This window comes from Dicentrarchus labrax, unplaced genomic scaffold (assembly GCF_905237075.1).
Source record: "Dicentrarchus labrax unplaced genomic scaffold, dlabrax2021, whole genome shotgun sequence".
NCBI lineage: Eukaryota > Metazoa > Chordata > Actinopteri > Moronidae > Dicentrarchus > Dicentrarchus labrax.
The window spans coordinates 13,984,381-14,009,393 of record NW_026136722.1 but is presented as its reverse complement, the minus strand read 5'-3'; the positions used below and the strand labels follow the sequence as shown (position 1 = coordinate 14,009,393).

General features: G+C 40.4%; 1 protein-coding gene across 2 annotated transcripts in view; it reads right to left on the bottom strand.

Annotated features, from left to right (window-relative positions):
- The window catches only part of stat5a (signal transducer and activator of transcription 5a), a 51,129-nt gene that overhangs the window by 15,747 nt on the left and 10,369 nt on the right, over positions 1 to 25,013 (bottom strand). Inside the window, exon 2 of one of the 2 annotated variants that reach the window (XM_051387369.1) lies at positions 2,347 to 2,410. The exons of the other annotated variant lie outside the window; for it this stretch is intronic. The gene's annotated coding sequence lies outside the window, so the exon portion shown is untranslated. The remainder of the gene's footprint in view (positions 1 to 2,346; positions 2,411 to 25,013) is intronic. 2 annotated transcript variants of the gene reach the window in all.

Genomic DNA, 25,013 nt, shown 5'->3' with positions numbered 1-25,013 from the left:
AGGAGATGTTATACAGAAAAAAATAACCAATATTTGAATTTCTAAGCAAATCCACATTGTGAATTGAATAAATCTACAATGAACTCCCTAACACATTACTACCAGCTCACAGAGTACAGATTTGGTGAAATGAAACCTGCAGTTGTTTCTGGTTTCCTTCTATGACTGCAGCTCCAAGCCATAGCAGTTGAGCCGGTCCTGTGCTTTTGCTCTGAACATGTTGAGGGCTCCACATTGAATGTTACAGTGTCTTGGTTGAGAGGACTTTGTGTTAGGTCAATGCTACTTGTTTCCAGTCAACACACCCACTCACCCTTCTCAAAAGTGGCACAGTCACTGTCAGTAAAAGACAGAGCGATATGAGTACGCGGGAAGTTTGTGGTGTGTGTATGTGTGTGTCAGTGCATGTGTGTATTGGTAGGTGCTAGTGGTGTCAGTGGTTCTGCTTGACAGTGTGTACATCTTATGTCTATCAGTGAATATGTAATTGACAAAAACCAACCTGGATACAGCATTTTAACATATACATAAAAAAAAAAGCATAAGAGAGTTGATCTACTATCTGTCTCGTTTTTCATCTCTCTCTCACTTGATCTCTCTCTGGCTCATTTCCTTAATCATACCTCCAGTTTACAACATCCACAATACCCGCAAGGCATTTCCATGCTGCTGTTGCTTAACTTATTTCAAAAACATATTTCCTCGTTCAGAATAGTGAAGTGAAGTGAAGTTTACACTGATTTGGGACAGTGCACTTTGTCATTGGTACTGCACAACAAACAGGAAGCCACATCCCTGCACAAAAAGAAACTGATTCAAATTTAAAGAGGATCCCATGACTTGCACAAATGACCTTCAGTCATCTGTCTAATAACGGCATGAGCCAGCTGGATAATAAATCAATTTTTGAAAAACTCAAAAACCTTGTCAGAAACATCTGATCACCAGGCAAAGTGTGTGTATGTGTGTCTGTCTGTGTCATGGCACAAATCACCCCTCATAGCTGCGCCCATATGCGTGCATGTTCATCTACTATGTGTGTCTAGGTGAGATGAGCTCAGAAAGATAATTCCACTCCTTATGGCATTTGCGTCTGTAGACACTAATCCTGCCAGCCTGTGCTAATGCTCCTGCACTCATATCACTCTGAATGTGTCCTGAACTTCCAACCTTTGACCTTGCAGCTTGTTCTTATCCACTGGAGATCTCAGACCAGAGCACAGACTTGAGAAAGCAGTCACATTCATGCAGCTAGGATATACTGTGAGTAGTAGTGGCTCACCTCTCCATGGAACAAAAGCTTTGATTCATAAATCCTGCTTCAAAATACTGTGTGCTGAAATCACCCCAACAGCACTCTGCAGATGATTCTGAAGGACTTTTAACACAATTTAAGGAAATTTGTTTGTGCTGATCAAATAAAACACACAAAGAGCTAAATCTCGTAAGGAATAGAAGGTTAGCAAGGCCGATCATCTGAAATCAGCTGAAATTTGTGATTTGAAAATCTAAATAATATATGGTCATCTGTTGGTTGAACGTGATCTTCATCCTCTGCTACTAAGAAATGGACACAACTGTCTTGGTTGACAAAGCCAGTAATGTATAATTTGCAACCCTAGCTGCTTGAGCACACTTTAGCTACCTGAAAGAATGAGCTGAAAACACAACACTAGGTGCTCCGTTATCTTTGCTGAACATACAGATTGCTTTCAGATTGTGTGTATGAAGGCAAACTGAAGGCAGACTGAAGGCATTTTGAGCAAATTTTCAAAACACAGTTAAGTGCTTTTCAAATGAGTAACATGTACATGTTTTATCTGTGAGGGCATCAGCAGTGAGCATCAACACTCGTACTATCAGCTGATTGGAGGAGGAACCGAACAGGAAGAGCACAAACCCTTTTCTACCACCTTTGTGTGACACCCATCGTGGGTGCAGGACTGTCTCTCTGTTCTATCCTGTATTACATAGACACACAAATAGTCACAGAGAGCATGCTGTTTTAAACAGTGTTTGTTGTGCTGCCAAACGACAGTGGGACAAGCTGTTGTTCACTGGTCTGTCTGTCTCTTTAACAGCTCTTTAAGGTGGAGGCTCCAGGTGCTGTTTCATCACCATTAGAGTCTCCATTCTCACATCCAACAGGAGAATGAGATGCTTCCCAGCAGCTGTTTCACTCTGACTAACCACAACATCCAAATGGCCTGAGATAACCAGTAAAAAAACTTCACTTCTCTTCTCTTTCTCTCTTTACAAGAAGCTCTAAAGGCTCTGTTCAAATGATATCCATGTTACCACTAAGTTCACTGCGGATTTATAAAAAAAAAAGAAAATCCACCTTACCTCTTGCCTTCAGCTCTGTGTTACCATGTAACAGCAGGAAACTCTAAAGAGGAGCACCACAAACCTGAGAGAGACAGAGAGAGACAGAAAGAAAGAGAGAGAGAGAGAGAGAGAGAGAGAGAGAGAGAGAGAGAGAGAGAGAGAGAGAGCAAAAGGAGGAAGTGAGTCAACCTTGTGTGCTTCTGAGGAAGCTATCTTTTTTCACAAGGACTAGTGCATTTACAAACAGCATGAGGGGTTGAAAGGGAAAGTCCACTGAACAGATTTCACTTCATTCCAGTTTTCTTGGACACGTCAACATAAACACATCATTTATTGAACTTCCCAAGGCTAAGAAGTACACAAGCAAAGCTCTGTTGGTGATGCTATGTAGCGGTCTTTAGATTGCTGCAATTAAAAAGACATTTGTGGGCAAATGACTGCACAAACAGACATTAGAGACGTGGTCTAAAAGCTACTTTAATTAGTCTCTTTAATTACCATAAAAGAAAAAAAAATTGATTGTCAGTCTTATGTTCTCAGCTCTGGTTGTAAGACACAACAGTCACAAACGGTGAATGGTGAAACTAAAAAAAAAGATCCAAAGGGGAACGAAAGGGGAATGTCTGTCAGCCAGCAGTATGGCCAGATCAGCTACTGCTTTATTTGGAGGTTAAACTGAAAGTGTTGCTAAAAATCCGTCATACACATATACAAATAGTCTGCTTTCTGTTTTCTCTGCACAAAAATTTCCCACATTAAAATCCTTAAAAAGCCACCTACTCCTTCAACCTCAATACAAAAATCTATGAATATGCACCTAAAATAGTAAATTTCTGGACACAAGATGCCTCATACTTCACTGTAAAGTCCATTCAAGTTTCTACGTCACACTTGTATAAGTTACATACTGGCCCAGGATCGGCTTCCAAACTATTTGAGATATCACAACTCATGCTCGTAGACCTGCCAGGTAAAAATAGATTTTCAATGAGCACAGAGAAACTTTCCACTTTCAGCAGATGAATGTGAAAACATCCTCATAGTGTCAAACCCTGCACATACATCATTCTGCACAGTGAAGCTCAAACATAACTGCAGAAACAAGAAGAAAAACATATTGACTGGAGGGGGACTTTAAGAACTTTCTGCCATCCACAACTTTCTATGTGATTGATCGTTTTAAAGGAGAACTCCATCGATTTGACATATCAAAGTCTGTTTACAAGTCTTGGGGACTGGGATGTACTACGTACAGTGTGCGAAAAAGGTCGTATAAAGCCTTTTGTACCTGACAACCCAGAGCTGAGACCAGGAAGCAGAGCTGCAGTCTTACACTCTCTTCTGCGCTTCCATTAGAACAGTTGCACACCCAAAACCGATTCAGTTATTTAAAGAAAAAGTAAAAACAAGAGGGGTTAAACATAAAAACATAACATAAAAATCAAAAACAACTTTACAATAACACAAAATAAAATAATTAAATGTTGACTCTTAAACATCCGATTCTTGTCATCTAAATCTGTTCTAGTTAATTAATTAATATCAAATTATGTTATTCATTTACTCAGTCTTACTGAGAACTGGCTGAGTCGTGAAGAATATGTTAGACTAAATAAATCCACTCCCCCCAGTTATATAAATACTCACATTCCTCAAAGAGTTGCAGCCATGTTCAACCCAAGCCTATTAATTAATCCTAAACCCTTTTTCAATCTAGTTTAGTCTTAAAACAGATAAAGTAATTATTATAGGTGATATATTCATGTGGATGTTTATAATGACAGCCTTGTAATGCGTTTATCTCATTTTTAGACTCAATTAGCATTTGTCAGAGTGTAAATAAACCAACCCATTGTTTTGATCAAACCCTTGACCTCCTTCTATCATATGACATTGAAATTTAACATTCAATAGTCTTCCCACATACTCCTTTTTTTTATCTGACCATTATTAAATAACCTTTGGATTCCTATTCCTGGGCTACAAGACAAAAATTCCTACACCAGATGTCTATCTGATAGTGCTGGAGCTAAATTTAAGGAGGTGATTCCATCAGTATTTAATTCAATGCCATGTCTAACAGATGACTCTTATGATAACCTTAGTCCCTTCCAAATCAATAATAGCGCTGCAGGCTCACTGCGAACACTCAACTTTATTGCTCCTCTAAAAAGAAGATATTAAAACATAGGAGGCTATCACTGTGGTACAACCACTAAACTTGCCAATTAAAGCAAACAGTGCGGAAATTTGAACGGAAATGGTGGTCTACCAAGCTGGGAGGATCCTGTTTAGTCTGGCAAGATAGTCTTAAAACGTATAGAAAGGCCCACCGTAATGCCAGGGCAGCCTATTATTCATCAATAATACAACATTTTTTAAAAAAAAAGGCAGAGACAGAGAGTCACAGCTCTTTCGAGCCATGCATTCCTATAGCCCTCAGCAGGACGACTTAATGAGCTTTATTATTACTATTAAAGACAAACACAGTAATATTAACTACTGTAAACTCAGATAGATATTAAGACTGCTTTTCTCCAATCAGCCTTCATCAATTAACTTCAATGATTTCTTCATCAATGCCATTGACCTGTCTCTTAGACCCCATCCCAACTAGGCTGCTTACAGAATTCTTACCTTTAGTGAGCACTTCTTTACTAGATATGAATAATCTGTCTTTATTATCAGGCTGTGCTATCAGACTACCACAGTCATTTAAAGTAGCTGTAATTAAACCCCTTCTGAAAAAGCCCACTCTCGACCCAACTATAGACCTATATCTAACCTCCCCTTTCTCTCTAAGATTCTTGAGAAAGTAGTTGCCAAACAGTTTGAGTGTGAATTTCTGCATAACAACATCTTATTTGAGGATTTAGAGTACATCACAGCACAGAGACAGCACTGGTGAAAGTTACTAACAACCTTTTAATTGCATCAGCCAATGGACTTGTCTCTGTACTTGTCTTATTAGATTTTAGTGCTGCATTTGACACCATTAAACATCATATCCTATTACGGAGTCTTCAGCATCTAACTGGCATTAAAGGAGCCGCTCTAAGCTGGTTTAAGTCCTATTTATCAAATTGGTCTCAGTTTGTACGTGTTAACGATGAACCCTCCATACACACTAACGTTAGTCATGGAGTTCCACAAGGTTCTGTGCTTGGACCAATTTTGGCCAATTCAGAGCCCTCAGCTACCAAGCTCCTCTCCCGTGGAACCAGCTTCCAGTTTGGGTTCAGGAGGCAGACACCCTCTCCACATTTAAGAGTAGGTTTAAGACTTTCCAGTTTAATAAAGCTTATAGTTAGGGCTTAGTTATGCTGCTATAGGCCTCATCCTCATCCTCATCATCATCGTTATTAGTTATTTCTATTAGTATAGTTGTTGCTGTGCATCTTTATCTCTGTCTTTTTCTCTTTCTCTCCCCTCTCTCCCTCTCTCTCTCTAACTCCAACCAGTGGAGGCAGACAGACACTCACCTCGAGCCGGGGTCTGCTTAAGGTTTCTGTCTCTTAAAAAAAGTTTTTTTCCTGCTGCTGTCGCCAAGTGCTTGGCCATAGTGGGAACTGTTGAGTCTTTGTAAATAATTTTATAATGAGTATGGTCTAGACCTGCTCTATAAAAGTGTCTTGAGCTAACTTTTGTTATGAATTGGTGCTATACAAATAAAATCGAATTGAATTTTGTGGCTCCAGAGGGAGCTGTGCAAAGTCTGATTGATGTCAGTTGAGGCAACATTGGTTTGGGCTGAAGACTACAAGTCTGAAAACGAAGAAAATCAGGGGAGCTTTCTAGACTAAGGACGCAGCTATCTCTGGTTCTGCTCCATCAATTTAATTGTCACCACCTTGTGAGGTCTCAGCAGTGAACTTGGTGAGAGATATACAGAAATAAAACCAAAGTTGTAATATGTACACCTACTGAAGGCAAGCTAAAGCCTTGTTTTTGTCTATTTCTCTGCATTATCTACGACTGAGTAATAGGAATGTCTAGTTAAAAAACTATATACAGACCCACTTTATGATCAAGAAAAAATCTTTTCTTTGTAGTTACTCTTCTGTTTCTGCATCCATGTTTGTTTTCGGGAGTGTGTTTGGCCCGAGAACGAGGTTGAAAAGTGTCATAACAGCTGCATTACATTTTGAACTACAGCCTGACAGAAAGCCATGACTGTCAGCCCTGAAGTCGGGCTTATCATGATTGAGAAAGCTCTCATTCCTGGCTGGACCCTGAAGAGGCAGAACAGCCGAAACCCATATGCTGGCAGAAGTGTCAAGACAAATATGCGAGTATCTTTATTTTATTGTCTGGATCTGTCTTCCTTGGCTTGGGCCACCTTACTCTCTGTTGTCCTGCTCGTTTGTTTAATTTAACTCTCTCATTACCTAGAAATTTGCTTCGAGTTGAGACTGATGAGAAATTTCACATAACAGTTGTGTTCACCTCTTCACAGCTCTGCGCACACTGTGCACAGATCCAGCCAGTGGAACCAGCATCAATCTGTATCTCAAAGAATCAACCAATCATAGCTACTGACCACTAAGACAAATCCCATTTAGCTATCCTTCCTTGATCAGCGAGTCCTGTGTATTGATTCCAGCAGTGATAGTAAACATACATGAATTACCCGAAGGCATGACACAGTCACATGAGTAGCCAAAGAGCCAAATGTGCAGTTTCATACTCACTGGAGAGGTTTGCTAAAGCAATTATCATGGATGTTTATTGTAGTTCAATATGGGCCGCATATTAATGCTCCCTGAAGTGTTTCTCTTCCCATAACAGAAACTATGAAGCACTGTTGGCTCAGTTTTCTGGAAACATAGTGATGCTACTTGAAAGGAGTAGCCTCTCAAGCAGACTCATCCGAGTTTATGGATAGAGTTGATACAACCCTGTAGTCCTTTTTCAGACCTTAGTTTCAACATATATTTACGAGCATATGCACACACAAACACACACACACACACACACACACACACACACACACACACACACACACACACACACAACAAACACACACACACACTTGACTTTTGCCTTGGCTCACCCTTCAAAGATTATCGGTTGTTGTTTTCTTTTATCTTTATTGCCATTTTCTTCCAACAGAGGGAGAAAGACCTTGGCTCTATCTCCAAAGCCATTCTCAAACTCACACATACCTTTTATTGTCCAATTTGAATTTACTGCAAACAGATTTTTCTTGTCTCCCTCTATTTCTTTCTCTTCCTCAGACACACACCAACACTGAATGCTGAAGCTAACCCAATTCAACACCATGGTAACAGTTAAATGAATGAATCCACATTTGGCTTCCAGTGTTTGATTATTACCCTCTCAGGTACCAAACCACACGCAGTTCCACATAAAGTTAAAGCAAAATCAGTCTTATCCCTCAGTCCCATTCACAAAATATTGGCAAGGATGCAAGAAACAACTACAGTAGGCCTACACTGGTTTTATTTTTCACCTACTGTGCAGAATCGTGGCATATTTATGAGCTGAGAATTGCTAGAGAAGAAATCAGGAGAATGAGTTCCAGCTAGCATTACACATTTATTCAAAACAAACTAATTAAAACCCTGTCCTAACCCTTCTCTAGGGTTCTCCATACCAACCCAGAGAAGGTGAACATAACTCTTTCTCATGATATAGCTATTCCTAATTGTTCATTCATTATTCATTTAACCATTATATTTTGCCATTCAAAGTTCAAACCAATCCACGTTACACTAAACTACAAACTGAATAACCACACTTGCTTTAGAGAAGAATGAGTTAGTCTCTCTCTCGCTGTCTTAGGATGTGGAATCACAATAGACAGCTCCACCTCCATCACAAGCTGTTAACTTGCTGTTGATGTCCTTGAAAACCTCAAAAATTAATAATCAACAACTTCTGAAATGCTTTAAATCCCAAGAGGAGGCTCTCAATCATTGTTGAACACGTGTTGCTTCAAAGGCGAGTTATTCCGCAAAGTTTTTCTATCCCGAGGTATTTGTGGTAGACTGAGACAGATTTATAGTATCTGTCAGAACCAAACATCATGCATCATTGCCAATCAGAGCATCTGGTAATAATCATCAGTTCCTGCAGCAAATGGAATACAAAACAGAAGAAAACTCTTCTATGAGTCAATCATGTCTCAATGGAAAAAAAAAAACACAACAAAAATCCCTGTTACTCTAAATTAGAGAAGGCAACAGACATAAATATTTTTTTCAAGCCAAGCCCCCAGTCTGTTCTTCCAAAGACACAGAGACTTCAATACACCATGTACCTCTAAACAGGGTGAGGTTCTGGGTGAGCATGCAGAGTGTGTGTGAGGAGAGACCAAACAATCTAAGTAGCAGACATCCTCCTTTGCTGACTGATATGTTCCGATGATATTCACTTGTGAGCCAGTGTGCATTATACTGCAACATCAGCCACCCAGGCAACAGGAACAACACTACAGTCTTTCTTGTATTGACCCTGAATCACCATCATCCCCAATGTCTTTGTTGCCTAGTGTGACGAGTGTCTTTTAAGAGGCTTTTTTAAATTCCCCAGGGTCTCATTTAGCTGGCTCTGACATGAGCAAAGTGAAATTAAACACAACCTCGTATCACCCACTCTTTCCTCTGAGGAAAAACTGCCATTCATCAACGTAAGCGCTTCCTGTTAGGAAACTGACGCGCCACCCACCATTGAAAGCAATCGTACCGCTCTCCTTTACACCAAAGCCATGCGAATGCCAGAATTGAAAGGGCACACACACATACCATGCCATATGATGCTGCAGCATTGTGCTTTCAAAGACCAGATCAGTGTTGTGATGGTGCATGTTTTATTACAAATCATGTGTGCCTATTGGTTTCAATTCATAGTAGTACAGTAGAAAATTAAATTGCAGTGACCTAATCATTCATTTTTTTTACCATATGAGTTACAGTTTTACAACATTTACATATGATTGAATGCCTTCATGTCCAGATGAAAAATGAGCAGGAACAAACTGGCATTATCCTTGTCACAGTGTCCATGATTACTTAATTTTTGGGGGGTTTAATTTTACATACAGCTTGTGAATGTGATGCCATTTAGAAGCTGACTCTTACATCTTAGCTGTTGGAACCTCCCATCATAATACTGGTGAACCACCCGGAAGAACCAGTGCTTTTGACTGTGCAAGCTGATTCTCATAATACACTGACAAGAAGTGAGAACAACGGCTTCTTAGATGACACAATATAAAAACCTAAAAACATGGTGCAGGACAGACTTGTTAGCCAGTTATCAAGGATTAAGGAGGTAAATCAGTTATTAATAGTTTTTATTGAGAAACTGCACCCGATTGGACCCAGTCATGGGAGTCTATTCTAGTCTGGGCCAGTTGCTGTTGACAGTCAAGAGATAAAATGATGCAGTGTGTCGTGTTTCACAATTATCTACTGATTCTTTTGCCTTCTGTTGCTTTCGCTAGAATTGTATGACTGAAAATGGGACTATCACCCTCAGCAGTGAGAGACCCATGGCAATCAGACAAAAAAAACAGTCGAGTGCAGCATGATTTAAAGAGTATTATTTAATAATCCAGTTCACCCAGATTTCAGCAGCAAAAGTTCACTCACCTACAGCTCTCTGACTCTATTTTATGCCTTTTCCATGAATTGCATGATAATGAGGAAGGCAAACTGTTTTTTTGATGGATGACTATTTCTGTTTCGGTACAGTTACACACACAGTTTTGCAGGAGGCGATCAACATGATCCGAATCATAGTCGAATGTACCTTGCATTCAATTTGTGGTCCACTGCATTTACTCACTCATTCAATATCTGCTCCTTTCTTACTGTTAAGATTTTAAAACATCTATGCACGTCGGTTGAAATGAAGCTCAGTGTGCGTTTGATCAGGAACACCTTCTCATTATGCGTCATTCATTCACAGTTCTCCCACTCTCCTTTCCAATCAGCTATGGGCATTTACTACTTCAGTTAATCCAATCAGATTTAGCAACAATCTCCTCTAGCCAATCACGTTGCTGCTGTCAAACCTTAAATCTGTCCTCATCTTCAGTGCGAAATCGTTGTGACCCTCCTCCACCCCATTCATCTCCAGTTTATCATATAAAGTGCCCAGATTGAGCTCATCAGAAGTCCCCTCCTCATCACATCCAGATCTTTAGTTTACTAATCACGGCTTTACCAACCCCTTCAAATACGATGATGTCACGATGGGGTCTAATCGACAAAGACTTTTCTCATTTTCATTGTGCATCAATTAAATGTATTTGTTAAAAAATTCAGTCTCTCCTGACTGAAACAAGTTGATACGTGTGGGGTGTCTTTGTACTCAGTAATCTTTAAGTCTATTATAGCATTAGTGGTATTATTGGTCTGTAGAAATGTTATAGATGATAAAAAGAAGTTGTATTGTTCCTGGTGTGAGAAGACTTATTAAGCCCCTTTAACCTGTGATTTGGCTGATTTCTCTGTGAATAAGAAAATGTAAGAAGAATCAAACATTTTATCAGATTTAACTTCTTTATTTCCATAAATTAAAGAAGATTATGCAGGAAAAAGTAATATGAATGAAAGTTACAGTTGACACAGTAAGTAACAGTTACAGCTGCATCGTCTGGTCAAAAAAAAAAATTAATATAAAGATAAATCCTCTATCCTGTGACTTAATGATGTTGCTGATGGTGTTAATCTGGAAGACAAATCAAACTGGGAACCCAAAGCTCGAGATCATTTATATGTTAATAGCCGGGTCTCAAAATAGTAAAGTAGATTTCTATATGATCACTTTATTTTGAAAAGTGAATAGTACAAGAAATTAACACATATTTCACCATTGATGGTGCACTCCGAGGAGAAAAGCAAGAAAGCAACAGGGAAAACCCATTTAGCAGAACTTTATTTGTCTAAAGGAGGTCGAAAATAAAAAACTGGCTCCACTGTCTGGCTCTGCCTCCCTGTTATACTTCCATGCTCCTTTATTCTCCTCCCTCTATTTCTCCCACAGTCCAGCTGCTCCATGACAGAGGCTATGCATTATCACACCCACCCTGAGCCAGCATTTATAAATAACATCTCAGAGTAAAACTGCCGAGTGTAAAATTAAGCCCATAACTTACATCCGGTGTTATGTCCAGCGCACGTAGTTGCATCTATTTCCACAGCAACTGTGGCTCATTCAGGGATATTTTTTTTAATAAAAAGCAACTTAAAAGGCTGGTTACTCATGTCATCTGCAGGTACAAAATACCCTATCCTGCAGAGCAGCAAGAACATGGAGGACAATGTTTGTGAGTAGTTCAAAACAGAAGTGAAAAGATGGAGGAAGGTGGTGGGGTCAAGGGGCAAGGTAGAAACAAGGTGTTTGGGAGACAACCAAAATGTGAAATACACTGGAGTGCAGAGCAGGAGTCAGGCCAGCCAGGCCAAACATCCTCATTACATCACCGCTGCTCTCCTGCATGCAAACACCAGAGGCTGGCCAAAGGATATCTTATCAACTCATCAACTTTTTCAGCAGCAATAAGGCAGAAATACACAATCATTGCTGTGAATCATCTCCAGATTCAAATATATGACCATCTGAGTTTTAACATTTTAGGCGCATTTTCACTGCTGATTCTATTCACATTCAAAATTAGCAGCTGGACCAGTTTGGTGAAATGGTGGTTGAAGCCTTTATTGAGCTGCACCTCAGCTTAATCTGCGGATATGAAAAACACACTAGCGCGGACAAGTGGATGGAGGGAAAAATGTATCCAACACGAGTAAAAAAGGCAACCATCATTGACTGAGGGTCAAACAAATGTGACTGTTGACTCACGTTGAACACACAAAATCAAAGAGTGATAGAAGAAGAAGACATGGGAGGCTTGTTGTCACAGAGAGGCGCATGACAAGCGAATGTGCCAGGAGCTCAAAGGGAGGGACAGACGGCTACAAGAGGGTCTTTGTGTTGTCCAACCTTGCCTGAGGTCCTGTTGCTATGCTCTAACCCACATCCCATCACGCTGTCAACATGAGGAAGATCACTCATTAGCTCAATAATGTGCTCGTGTGTGTGTGTACATCCACGGGTTAGAGTGTGCAGGTGGCGACACATGGCTTGCCTATTGTCTCACATCTGAACATGGAAAAATGCTAATTAAATATAGCCCACAAGACTAAATTACATCTAGATGGTTAAATCTCACTGTAAGCTGAGCATCTCTGCCCTGCAGGTCTTTACTATCAGCCTCAGTGTCAGCTCCTGTTGTCATATCGCCATGCAACAAGTTAAACAAGGACCAGGACACGACTGTCAGCATCACATCTTCACATAAGCAAGATGAGCTCATTTTTGGGCTGTCGCTGACATGAAGACCAAAATGGACCAAGACTGTGCTGAACAACCACCTATAATCAGTCAAACTAAGTACCAGTCAGAAGCAGTTGGAAGTAAATTGTACGTTTTTGTGTGTCTGTCTGTGTGTATTTGGCCATATTAGTCACAGCTTGTCGGCTAATAGAGTTATGGTGCTGTTCTTGGTGGTGAGAGTAAATGTGATGCAGTTTGAGAGCAAGACTGGGTGATTCAAGGAAAAATACACCCTACAACAAATGAACACCGTTAAAGAGCAAATTACACAAAGCACTCACCCGGGGCTCACATGGATGCTAAATGGTTTCTGAATTTGAGGATCATAAATATTTAGTAAAATTAATTTTCCAAAAATTTAAGAAATATACTATGAACCCAACAGGTTGAGGATAACTGAAAGCAATTCTGAGAAACGAAGGACATTTCTAAGTGAAATCAGATTGAAGGGAAGCTCATGCTCTAAATGTAAGTTAGAACTAAGTCACTGCTTAAGTCCATTGACCATTACAGATTCATGAAGGGGAGATGACCTGAGAGTGGATGGTGATTTTTCCACCTAAGACCGTCACTGAATGCTCGAGGCCAGCTAGAAAAATTGCACACTTATGCTCAGCTCACGTGCGAGTCCAGACACACACACACACACACACACCAATTAAATTGGAAAATAACCAAGGGGGATATAGAGAACTGCCAGTAGTGTGGATAAATGAAAATGAACCACATAAAAAGGCACATTCAAAGTAACAGAACATCTGCCTGCAGCCACAGTATAATTTGTTTGAGTGTGCTGTCTTATTGTTAATGAGGTCTGAATACCAAACAGAGAGGTACGTTAAAATTCATGGTACATGGTCAGAAAGGTGAGGGGGTAAATGGAGTGTGTTGCAGGTCAGTATGATATATCAGTATTTAGTGCATTGTCGACCTGAAATGAGTCACTCGCCTGACATTTAAATATCAATATAAAATAGATTTCATTTCTGCAAAAGTTTTAAAAAATGTTCGAATCTTCTAAAATGTCTGACTGATTAGTGGATCAGCTTGGACAGGATAAAGTCAGTTTGACGAAAACAGATGGCAGAACGTCCTGCTGTTCGGTGTTCATCATCATCATCATGGTCAAATGAAAACACTTTTGTGCTGGAGAGCTGAAATTTTGCCTTTTGTGTTGTGCTCTTAGACACACAAACACACACAGACACACTTAAGACTGACACACCAAATGTAATTGTGTAAATAGGAAAGAGAAGCCTACACATGCCCCCGGGTAGCCAGTTACCCACAGTGCTGCAGCGGAGGCTTCTCTTTGTCTGGCTGCGATGATGAGCCACTACAAATAAAAGGAGAAGATAGTCCCTGACAGGCATTATATACCCGCTTTCACACAGGTGATCAATGGACTCTGTGTGTGTGTGTGTGTGTGTGTGTGTGTGTGTGTGGCATCACTGTGGCAGACAAACAATTTTAAGTCTGACATTCACCAGCAACTGAGTATTTCCCCCTTACACGACATTCGTAACATAAACATGCAATCTGAAGTGAGTTTAAAGGTGTAGTTTGGATTATTTTTACATAAGTTGCTTTGAGTTACTTTAACGTAGTGACATTGGCAAACACGGTCAAGATACCAGAAACATTTCTTCAAAGCAGGTAACCGCCCCTGTTCTCTTTCCCCCTGAATCCTAAAATGTCAACCATCTTTGAGGCTGTAAGCAGGAAGTATAACGTTGCCATGGATTCAGTTAGTAGTTCACTTAGTTTTGTAGAGATATTTGTTTACATTTAACCAAACTGGCGCCATTAAAAAGTATGCCAAATTTGCTATTAGCACTTCCTGTTTGCAGTGTATCTATGTATGTAAAATCAGTTGATTAAGAAAAAACTGTGGTGAGTCCCAGTCAAATTGGAGTTATAAGAAGGGTCTTTTTTCTCTGATTTCCAAGCAGATTTATGGAGGTTTATTTGTACATCAAGATAATTACATCCTCGAGAAGTTTAAGTCACACTGAACCTAAAAAGGTTTGTATCATGTCTGTCTGTTTTTACACACCTCACAGTTTGAAAACCTCTGGATGAAAGTAACTAGACACTGACAAATAGAAAATTGGGTTACATGTGCTAGACATGAAGATATGACCATAGACAATATTAAAGCTGCAGTCACAATAATTATACTGTAACAGTAAACACGTGTTTATAAACATGTGAAAAGATTCTCAGTGACTGTAGAAGTTCAGTAAACGTAATCTCTGAAAAGCTAGTGGCCAACTGCGATCCTGAGAGAAACTAAAAGTTATTATTCACATGCTTACAATAGCTCCCCTGGGGTGGTAGGACTCATACATTAATATGGTGCGATTGCTAAAACTCTCAGAGGGGGCAAATCAGACATGGCAAAGAGAAAACCAGTGAACTGAGACGGAAGCTGAAATCCTAGTTCAATTTATTTTCTTGCATACAGCAATAAATAGAAACACTGAGAAAAAAGGAGTAAGCCTCTGCATGTCACTGTAAACTGCCTGATGCCAGGAATAAACTGATCATTTAATATTTTAATGGAAATCATAGTTTCGATATTTAGATTTTGGAAATCTAGTTGCTTTTATGCGTAAAAAAAAATGTGACTTAGAAGCCAGGACTCTTCAGTGGAACCAAATAAATGAATATAATAGTACTTTGTGATGTATTATTCTGATCATCTTTTTGTGTGTGTGTGGCAAAACACTGATTTTAAAAGGCAACTTTAAGAGGAATGCGCTTCCCACTGACAAAAGACCACAGACTAACAGGCTGACTCTCATTTCCTGGCCCATTAACTTTTTAAACTCTGGCTGTCAAGAGGCCATTTGCTAATGGAGTGTAATTGAATGATGTATTATGGTTGATGATGCTCTTGATCAAATTAATTATTATTTACGTTCTTTGTACTTTTTTTGTTGGTTTGTATCTTTACCTGGGCAGGTCTGTCACAGTTAGCACAACATGACAGTTATGTACTTTTTTTTTTAAGTTGAACTTAAGTGAAGATAATCAGGATAAATAAAAAAAAACAGACAAAAATCTGCAGCTGTCTCAGTAGCAGTGGACCCACCACCACCCAAGCACAGTGCCTGTGCTTTACTCCTGCTTGTACCTCCCCTGCTTCTCTGATGAAACACCAGGCTTTGGCAATCTGTTATTTCTGTGTCACTGGCTGGAGCTGTGACTGAGCAGAGCAGCCTGCAGGCTGAGTGATGGAGCGGCAGTCAGTATGGAGTGGGATCAATCAGGGAGTCATAATATACTGCAGGTGACAGTGCTCTGCCAGATTCTGCTGGACTATCCAGCCTAGAAACTACTGTGTGTCACTGGCCTGTCATACACAGACTAGCAAACCGGTCTAGTAAACAAGTATTTTAGCATGCATCTCTTTGTGCAACTTTATGCAGACGTACATTTAACAAGCCTTGTTTTGGTAACAGAGAACCTTTACTTCACTAGTGATGACATGTGGCAATGGTGGCCTTTTGCAACCTTGTGAGAGCAGCAGACTATTTAAAGGAGTTGGCCTAGTAGAGAGAGGCTGCAATATCTGTTCACTCTATTGTGATCAGTTTAAGATACCCAAGTAACTTTTTCAAATCTACATTGAGTACAGTGAAACTCAAAATATCCTTATTCATTTATGAAAGCTAACATAACCCATATTTTTTATCAAACAACAGCTGAAAAGTGACAAGAAAGTACAGAGAAAGAGAGAGGAAAATGTGCAGCAAAAGGGATACAGGCTGGAATTAAACCTGGGCTGCTGCAGTAAGGACTCAGGCTTTGTACATGTTCTACCCAGACTTGAGTATTTTTTCAGGTATCTGTAACTTTTACCCACTACATTTTTACACAAATCTGTCCTTTCTAATCCTTCCATTTTCCACAAAGGCTCTTGACTTTAGTTTTAATGGATTTACTTTGGCATCACTGCACGCCTTCCTCACATCAAGACACATCATGTTATGCATGACAGACGTGACGTGACAAAAACAACATAAAAGACGTAACAAGATGAAACAGACAAGAGAGAGAAACTCGGCCGCCTATTTCAAGTTTCAATTCACTTTGCACACAAGCCGGTGGAAATTTCATCCAGAGAAACCAAGAGAGTACTTTTTTACTTTTAATTGCGTAAAAAAGTTGATTTAGTACTTTTACTTTAACCAGTCTTCTTTTCTTATCTGTGATCCTCTGCATGTTTGCTAAAGTATACTATATAGTTACAGTCACAAGTGAATATAGTAAGCATTCCTTAATGAGTTGTACTTCCTCAAATGTCAGACGTCCCATTTGAGAATGAAACTCACAAATGCACAACATAGTTAGACACACACACCATGCTGTATCACTCAGTGCTTCATAGGGAGGGAATGAGTGCCTCTTGCAGATCTCTATTGCTGTGCTCTCTGTGCTCGCTGAGTCCCTGCCAGTGTGACCTCATTGTGCTCAGCTGGCCTGCTAGCCTCTGAACCCCCCCCTCCCCTAAACCCATTCCAGCCAGAGCTCGACCAGCCAATGATCTGCTTGTTCCTCTGGCTCACGCTCTCCAACCATCTGGACAGACGTCTAAGAGCAAGTGAGGGTATTTGAGGTGAAATGGCTGCAGCCTATACGTGAAAAGGAAACTGTGCAGTGTTGAGTGTGAGACTGAATCTGTTTTTGAGCAGCACAACCTTCATATTGTACAGAAGGTGCAAAGTAGAACAGTAAGACTGTGGCAAAATAAACTGCCACAAAGCACAAAATCATTTCATAACAGAAAATCTGAATGAAAGCTGGCTACATGATAACTGTGCTTTTTGACTGAACAGCTCAATTTACATGCATGTCTAAGTATAAAGCTTTTTACAGTGCATGATACTGCACACTACTGACGGGAAAGATCTACAAAGGGACTGCTATAAACACTGAGGTGAACACAGAGGTGAAACAGCAACCAATCACTGTTTGTTTGCATGCATTTGTTTACCATAAAGCAACAGATGCAGATATCTTGCAAACAGGTGACACATGCTAGCTGCTGAGCTCTGCTGTCGCCTCTTTCTCCACTGTTCTCGTGCAATGGGAATTTATTTTGCTGATACCAATGACACTATCAATTCAGCTTATTGGCCCAATTCTTTATCGATACTTTTATTGATTCCTGATTCATTTGCCTAAATAGTTTATTAGCCTCAAAAACAAATGACTTTCAAACAATGGTTTACTTAGAAAAGTTTTGCAATTGTATAAAGTTCACACAACCTCTTCCTTCTTCCCCTAACAGGAAATATGAAAAAATTACTAGTACTAATAACTAGTTCAACTTTCTTCTTTCTTGTTTTCCCAATGAATGTATCCAGTTAATAATGTTTGTCATCGTTTACCATTCAGCACTTACTATGTATATAGTAAGCCTCTTTGTCTGTCAGTTCCCTTTTCACACCATTGAATCCTGTTGTCAAGTAAGCATTTCAGAACAAGAAACTGTGAGACCAGAATAATACATGCTATAGATAAGAGGCATATCATGCTCAACATAAAGCAGTTACTTCTGTATTTGTCTTATCTGCCTCTTCTGTTCTTGCAAGTGACATCCGACTGAGCTTCACTTTAATGTTTTGAATTTCTGCATTTGTGCACGTGGATGGAAGACTACAGTATGAGCCTCTGTGTGTGTTTGATTGTCTCCATGTGTGTCTACTTATGTGTGCATCCATGCGTGATGGTGTTGACTACAGAGAACCAGTGGGCAATATTATATAATCTGAGGCCCAGAGGGAGTGTTAAATGTGGACATGGCCTGAAGCTCAAGTCCGCAGAAACAGGAATGCCAGCTTGTTGGAGTGGAGCCACTTTTGGAGCATAACCCTGCAGCCAGAAAACCACTGAGTAGCGACGGACAGCAGGGACAACCAGCCAGCCAGTTGTCACTGTCCAGCAGTCTGGTGTAAGGAGACATCAGTGCATGATAGTGTTAGTCCACTTGTAAAAACAGATATTAGTTCTAAGCGCGACCTGCTATCCTTTAAGCTGCAAGTATGTTTCATTAGTAGTGCTTGTTGGATGGTTCGAATAGGTTCAGGAACTCCCCTCCCTTCCACACCTTTCCAAAGTCAGAATTCAGGGGGCCTGTGTCTGTAAGGTTATGTAACTTTACAAAACTGAGAAGCTAACATTCACATGCACTTCACGCCATGATTGGCCAGCTGTGCCGAGGTGAGAAAGGAGCCATGTGGACAAACGGGTGCAACATCATGAATGCCTTCCAGGAGAGACTGAAAATGTGTGCTGTTAACCTCATATTTAACAAATATCGTGTCTCTCTTCTCTCTTTGATAGCGTGTGGCCATAACCCAGCCCTTTCATCCACCCATGGTCAACAACCAAACAGCCACCACACTCTAGTTCATGATACAGGTTCAGATTTTATAGTGTCGATACTCTAAACAAAAATGTGCGTAGATTTAGTCTTAAATGATTCCATACAACACTGTGAAGGCAACAGGGGGTGCTGTTCCGCAGCAGCATTGGTCATGCCTCCATTACATGCGCGATTAGACAGATTTGATACAAATCCCATTGCATTCATTGCATGCATTCCATTGCACTGCAGAGCTACTTTATTCCTTTGCCAAGGTTGCAGCTTCACTCCGTTTTACAATGTAATGGATGTTTATAACAGACATCTCAGGTATTTCACCAGTCCATTCCCTCACCACCACAAAGAGGCACTTTCTCCTAGTGCTAACAACATAATTATTGTCATTATCATCTGCCAGTTATTTTCTCGATTAATGTTTGGTCCATAAAACATTTGAAAACCGCTTGAAAGTCCGTTTCTCAGTGTCCGAGGTGACGTCATCAAATGTCTTGTTCTGACTCTTATTTTCAGGTGATACACTAATGAAAACATACCTATGAATTATTATATTCCATTTCTGCCAATAGATTTGCTGCTTTTTTTACTACTTACTTCAAATCTTCTTTGGTTAGAAGAGAGAGATTAAAAAAAAAACTGGATACCTCTTAAGTTATAAATGTTCACATCTTGGCTGCACATTTTCACAGAGAGCCAGGATCCAAAAAGGACAATACTGACCTGGCAGTATTAAGAGGTATTTAGTCATTTTGGCTGCAATAGATGATTAACAACGTACTTCTCCGCGTTAACACCATCATAAAATCCTCTGACACTTGAATCAATGAATACATCACTCATATGGCTGTCACTGGTCTTTGTTTCCAATTCTGAAAATTGGACAAACAAGAAACAAGCCGTTCTGATTCTGAATTCAATCTAAATATTTGTTTAAAAAGAAAAGAGAGACGACAAACAACAAACAAATCATCATCATCATCATCATCATCATCATCATCATCATCATCATGTTCATTCCCTAATATCTGATTCATCTGGCCTCCTGCTGTTGGGTTCAGTCAGTTCTCAGTGGATGTTTTCCAGACTAAAATCTTAATACTGTACATTTGCTTCAAATTCATGAAAAAAAAACAACAACAGAGTCGCTCAGAGAACAAACTAACATGCATGAAGCAGAAGGCTCTAGGCCGACTGGTAAGAAAGAAAAAAAAAAACCTTTCCAAAATAATCACCCAACAAGAAGCTTAACCTAAATACAGCATGAATTTGAAACAAAGAACATGCAACAGATCCAGACAAATACGTTCACTATTCCATGTGTTCGCTAAGGGCATTGGGGTAATGGTCAAAACGTCCCGTCCCTTCTCTTTTCCAAAAACACATGCAGTGTGAATGCTAATCTGCTAACACAGACCTTTGGTAACATTGTGGTTTTAAACCCTAACTGCTGTGTCATTTCCACATGCAAGCAGCATGACTGGATGTTTCTGCTTGGTTCTGTCTCAAAGAAAATCTATTAAGTCGCCGATATAAAGCCCAGTATTAGCCTTTTATTCATCAGATCAGCAAATTAATTATTTAATGAATTTATAATAATCTTGTTATTTTTGGCTTGATATTAGTTGAATCTATACAGAAGAAATCACAATTGTGTATCAGACAGAATTTATTTTTCTGAGCTAGTGGAGCAGAGCAAAGCATTAGCACTGAAGCCATTGTTCAGAATCAGGACCAGCCACAGGGGCCCCCTGCCACCGATTATTTTTCTAGGCCTGGTAAGAGGGGCCCCTGAAGAGAAGACCAAGCCAAATTAATACCTGGCACACACGCACATAGAATCTTACATTTTAGTTCAGTTCAGCTAGTACTATAGTACTGAAAAACACTTTTGTTCCTAAATCTTAAAATATCTGATACTCTCCGATGTATGCTGACAAACTGCACTGTATGAGGCCATCTATAAAAAGGTTCCATGTAATTAACAGAAAATTACTGTTCCGGGAAGTTTCCCTATTATTTTCATTTGAGGACTATCAAAGTGGCATTTCTGTCTACAGTGCACAATATGTATGATGAACAGGTCCGCTCTTCAAAGACCAGAGAATTCATCGTTTCATCTCGTTCATCAATGTAAACAAGAGGATTAACATAATCTGACAGACATATTCCATTAATCTTGAAAACAGTATTTTGCTGAATTAAAATACTGACAGACTACATGAAGCACTGCAGAATCCCTGGAAGTTCACATGTGATAATGATTATTTAAATAAAGAAATAGATTCATATAGTTTATTATGGATTGCATGACAGGGTACAGGTTTCAGTTTGTTTCATCTACCACACCTCGATCCTCCCACATCAGACCTCCCTGCACCCGTCAGTTGATCCCCTTCCTCCAATAACAGACTTGTTGTCTTCCCAAACAGTGTGTTAAATGCTAACTGACAAGTGAACAAACATTATAGGGGTTGCCCCAGACAGGACCTGTAGGAGGGGATGTGTGGGGGGGTCAATGAGGAGTTGTGATGAGGCCCCAGATGAGGGTGTTGTTTACACAGTCCCATGGTAGGGGCAAATGAGGAGGCCTTACTGTAAACCCCCCTGGGCTTAGAGAATGTTGAGACTGGATTTTCAGAAGCTACTGTCTGATCGTAAAACACAGGAGGAAATTAAACTTTGAGGTAAATCTCTGACAATGGAGAATGCTATTTTATTATTTCTGGACTGGGCTTGAAAGTGAGCGAGCAGTCTTCATGGGAGGGATTTCCAGTACAAATGGTTACACACAGCATGCATGTACATTAGATGTACATTTTTGAATTGGAAATTGGGAATATCATGAAAAACTAAAACTAAAACAGGCAAAAGCTAAGCCTGGAGTCAAAAAACATCCTTTCCGAAACAAGATTCCCCTGTGGGTTTAAAGCAACAGCCTTGTGTCAACTTCTTGCTATCACAGCTGCTCAAAATGTCGCTGCTTATATGACTGGGGTGGTTGATAGGGTGAATGAGCTCTGACTCAGTAACAATGAGTCACAGATGCAAATGTAGTTATATATATTAATATGACTTTAATTATCCACTGTGTAACATGCAATGGAAACCTCATCTCACAACATGCAAGTCTCCTTATATGATTGTGTCTGAAAGGAGTAAATTATATGTAATTACATATCATTCAAGCATGCCCCTATTCCTGCAAACACTACATCACATTCAATCTGCCTCCCTTCATTATCAGTCTATTACTGCAGGACTCCCTCACTTCCTCTTCCTCTCTCTAAGGATCACTCCTTTGCACCCTAATTTGTTTACCTGGTCGTGTTAAGTTGCTGATTTCTCTCTGAGTGTATTTCCACTGACACATTGCTTATCAGAAGGTCAGCTGACTGACGTTGACATGGTAGCTCCTTTCTAATCTCATTTGCATACTTCATCTTTTCTATCCTTTATGCTCTGTTGAATGACATTTCTGGTTTAACTGACAGAGCCCAACCTGACTGACTGTGAGTAACTTACAGCCATTGCCTGTGCAGATGTATAGTAAGAGGATCTTGCTGCAAACCCCCAGCTGGCGTGGGCTCAGCCGTCGTGCCGCGTGAGGAGTTGGGAGGAGACGACCATGCACTGCGTGAGCTCACATCCATAAGGAGGATACAGGCAGGCGAATCAATGCTTTTCATCAGCTGGAATAATGGGTGTGTTGCTAAATTAGTTTAGCAGAGCCAATCACTTGACATTTACATGTGATTACATAAGTTAGCCTAACTCTAACATAGTTAGACTGCAAAATTCTATTCAAAGTTACACCTAATTCATTTGTCTTTTAATGTCCTAACTCCATTAACCCTTATCTCAAGGGCTCGTGTTCTTGTCCATTTCCTCTTTCAGTCATGCAGACTCAATCTTTGTGACCTCTATGCTAGCTAGAGGCACATCATGCTGCAAGAATCAAAGCGAGTGTGTGTGTGTGTACAGTGTGCGTGTGTGTGTGTGTGTGTGTGTGTGTGTGTGTGTGTGTGCACGTGTGTGTGTGGCAGAGGTAGGTAAGGTGGTGAGACAAATAAGGGTTATGTATTGTTTCAACGTCCTAAAACTGGTCTAACGACATCAGTGACAGGTAGCACCTAAATGAAACAGTGCTTTCATTACATTTTCTGGGAAACAAATCCCCCCCCCCGGGTATTAATAAAGTATTTCTGATTCTGATTCTTGAGTTATATTGTTAGAAAATGTCTAAATCTTTGCTGCTATTCCCTCCCTCTTTCCCTTTGGTATTCTCCTCTTTTGCCCTCTCTCCTTTCCTCTTTCCTCCACCAGCACTCCTGTAAAAAACAATGCAGGCAAAGTTCTGCCCTTTGATCTTCCCAGTGTGTCATGTGTCAGAGGTCAAATAGCTGCAGTTTCTCACACACAGTATCTAACCCAGTCACCAGAGCTCATGGACCCATCCCCCCTCGCACTGTTGCTCCCCCTACCAAGTCTCCCCTCCCTTCATGGCAAGCTCAGTGCTTTCAGTAAAGGTCAACTCCACCTTTACCGCACAGAGGTCTTTGCCCCAGAGCGACAACAGCACCCTTTCCTGACAGACTGGACTGGGTTCAAGCATTAACAGAGCCCATTTTATTAGCTTACAGTAGGGAATTATTAACTTAATGAATTCTTAAAATGAAGAATATAAAATCAGCCCTTTCATTGCAGGAACAGTTTATAATGATATATTTTATTTATGTGACAATTTTGCAATTAAATGACACCACCCATGTACTGGTGTCCCGCAAGAAAATTTCTTCTTCATTTCTTTCACATGCATCAGCTAAAAGATATATCAAGGACAGGGGTGTACAGTCGCTCAGCTGGTAGAGTTTGTTCCCCATGTAGTTTGAGTCCTTCATGTCGTGCATTTTAGCTTACTGATTAGCTCCCAAGCACATCACTTACGCCTTGACCATACTCAAGGCACATGATAAATTTTCACTCAATTGTTAGAAAATACAGAGGCTTTTGGATAGCATTGTTGTTGCATCGATAAACTGCATTGTTAATCCTCACACAAAGTTAGTTGCATTGCTGCATTTATTTCTCCAAAGTTTACATACAGCTTGACTGTAAACTCTCTGCTTAGCCATTGGAAGCTCAGCCACAAACTAGCCAATGACTGACCAAGGACAGAGCTTTCCTAACCAACAGAACAGTAGAAGGCAGGTGCGCTAACGTTTGCAAACCAACACAGGCACCACTTGCAGCTTGTGACACCAGTGACGTCCACAACCCGCTGTCAGGCCAGGTCTGAGCTTGGTTTGGACTTGTGGGAGTGGACTTGTGTGCCACACAGCAAAATGCTCACAGCCCCATGTGGTTGTCCCTGAACTGCTTTGCATTCACCTCTTGATACAGAAATGTTCCAACACACCTGGTGCCTTGGTGACAGTCAGACAGTCAGTCGGATGCACATGATAGTGCTCAGACATGAACCAGCTTTCGCTTACTCAGTCCTGCAGGGGACCCCGGTCTCAGGTAAAAGTGTGAGATCCCATGTGCTAATACTGGGGCCATTGTGCATATTTCGGGGCTGGTAAATTTGACTGCCCCTGCAACGGTAAGGAGTATCAGAAAGCACCAACTTGCCAAGAAGAAGTAATATAAGGAATGGGCTGTGCTGAATCTTACAGCACTAGTTCTATGAGTACATGCAAAGCCCCCAGACTTTGTCACCCTTCTGCTTTGTGGACACTAAAAAACTATGGTAGTTCATGGCTGCTCTCTAGGACCACGCAGAGAGTTTCCTTATTGCTGACTAGATCCACTTGGCACAAGCGATGCTGTTGAAGCTGGCAAAGAGAGAAAGAGGCCTATCATATTTTGCCATAGTTCATCACATTTTTTAACATAGCCATGGCTGTTGTGTTGTGTGGGGGGGTTG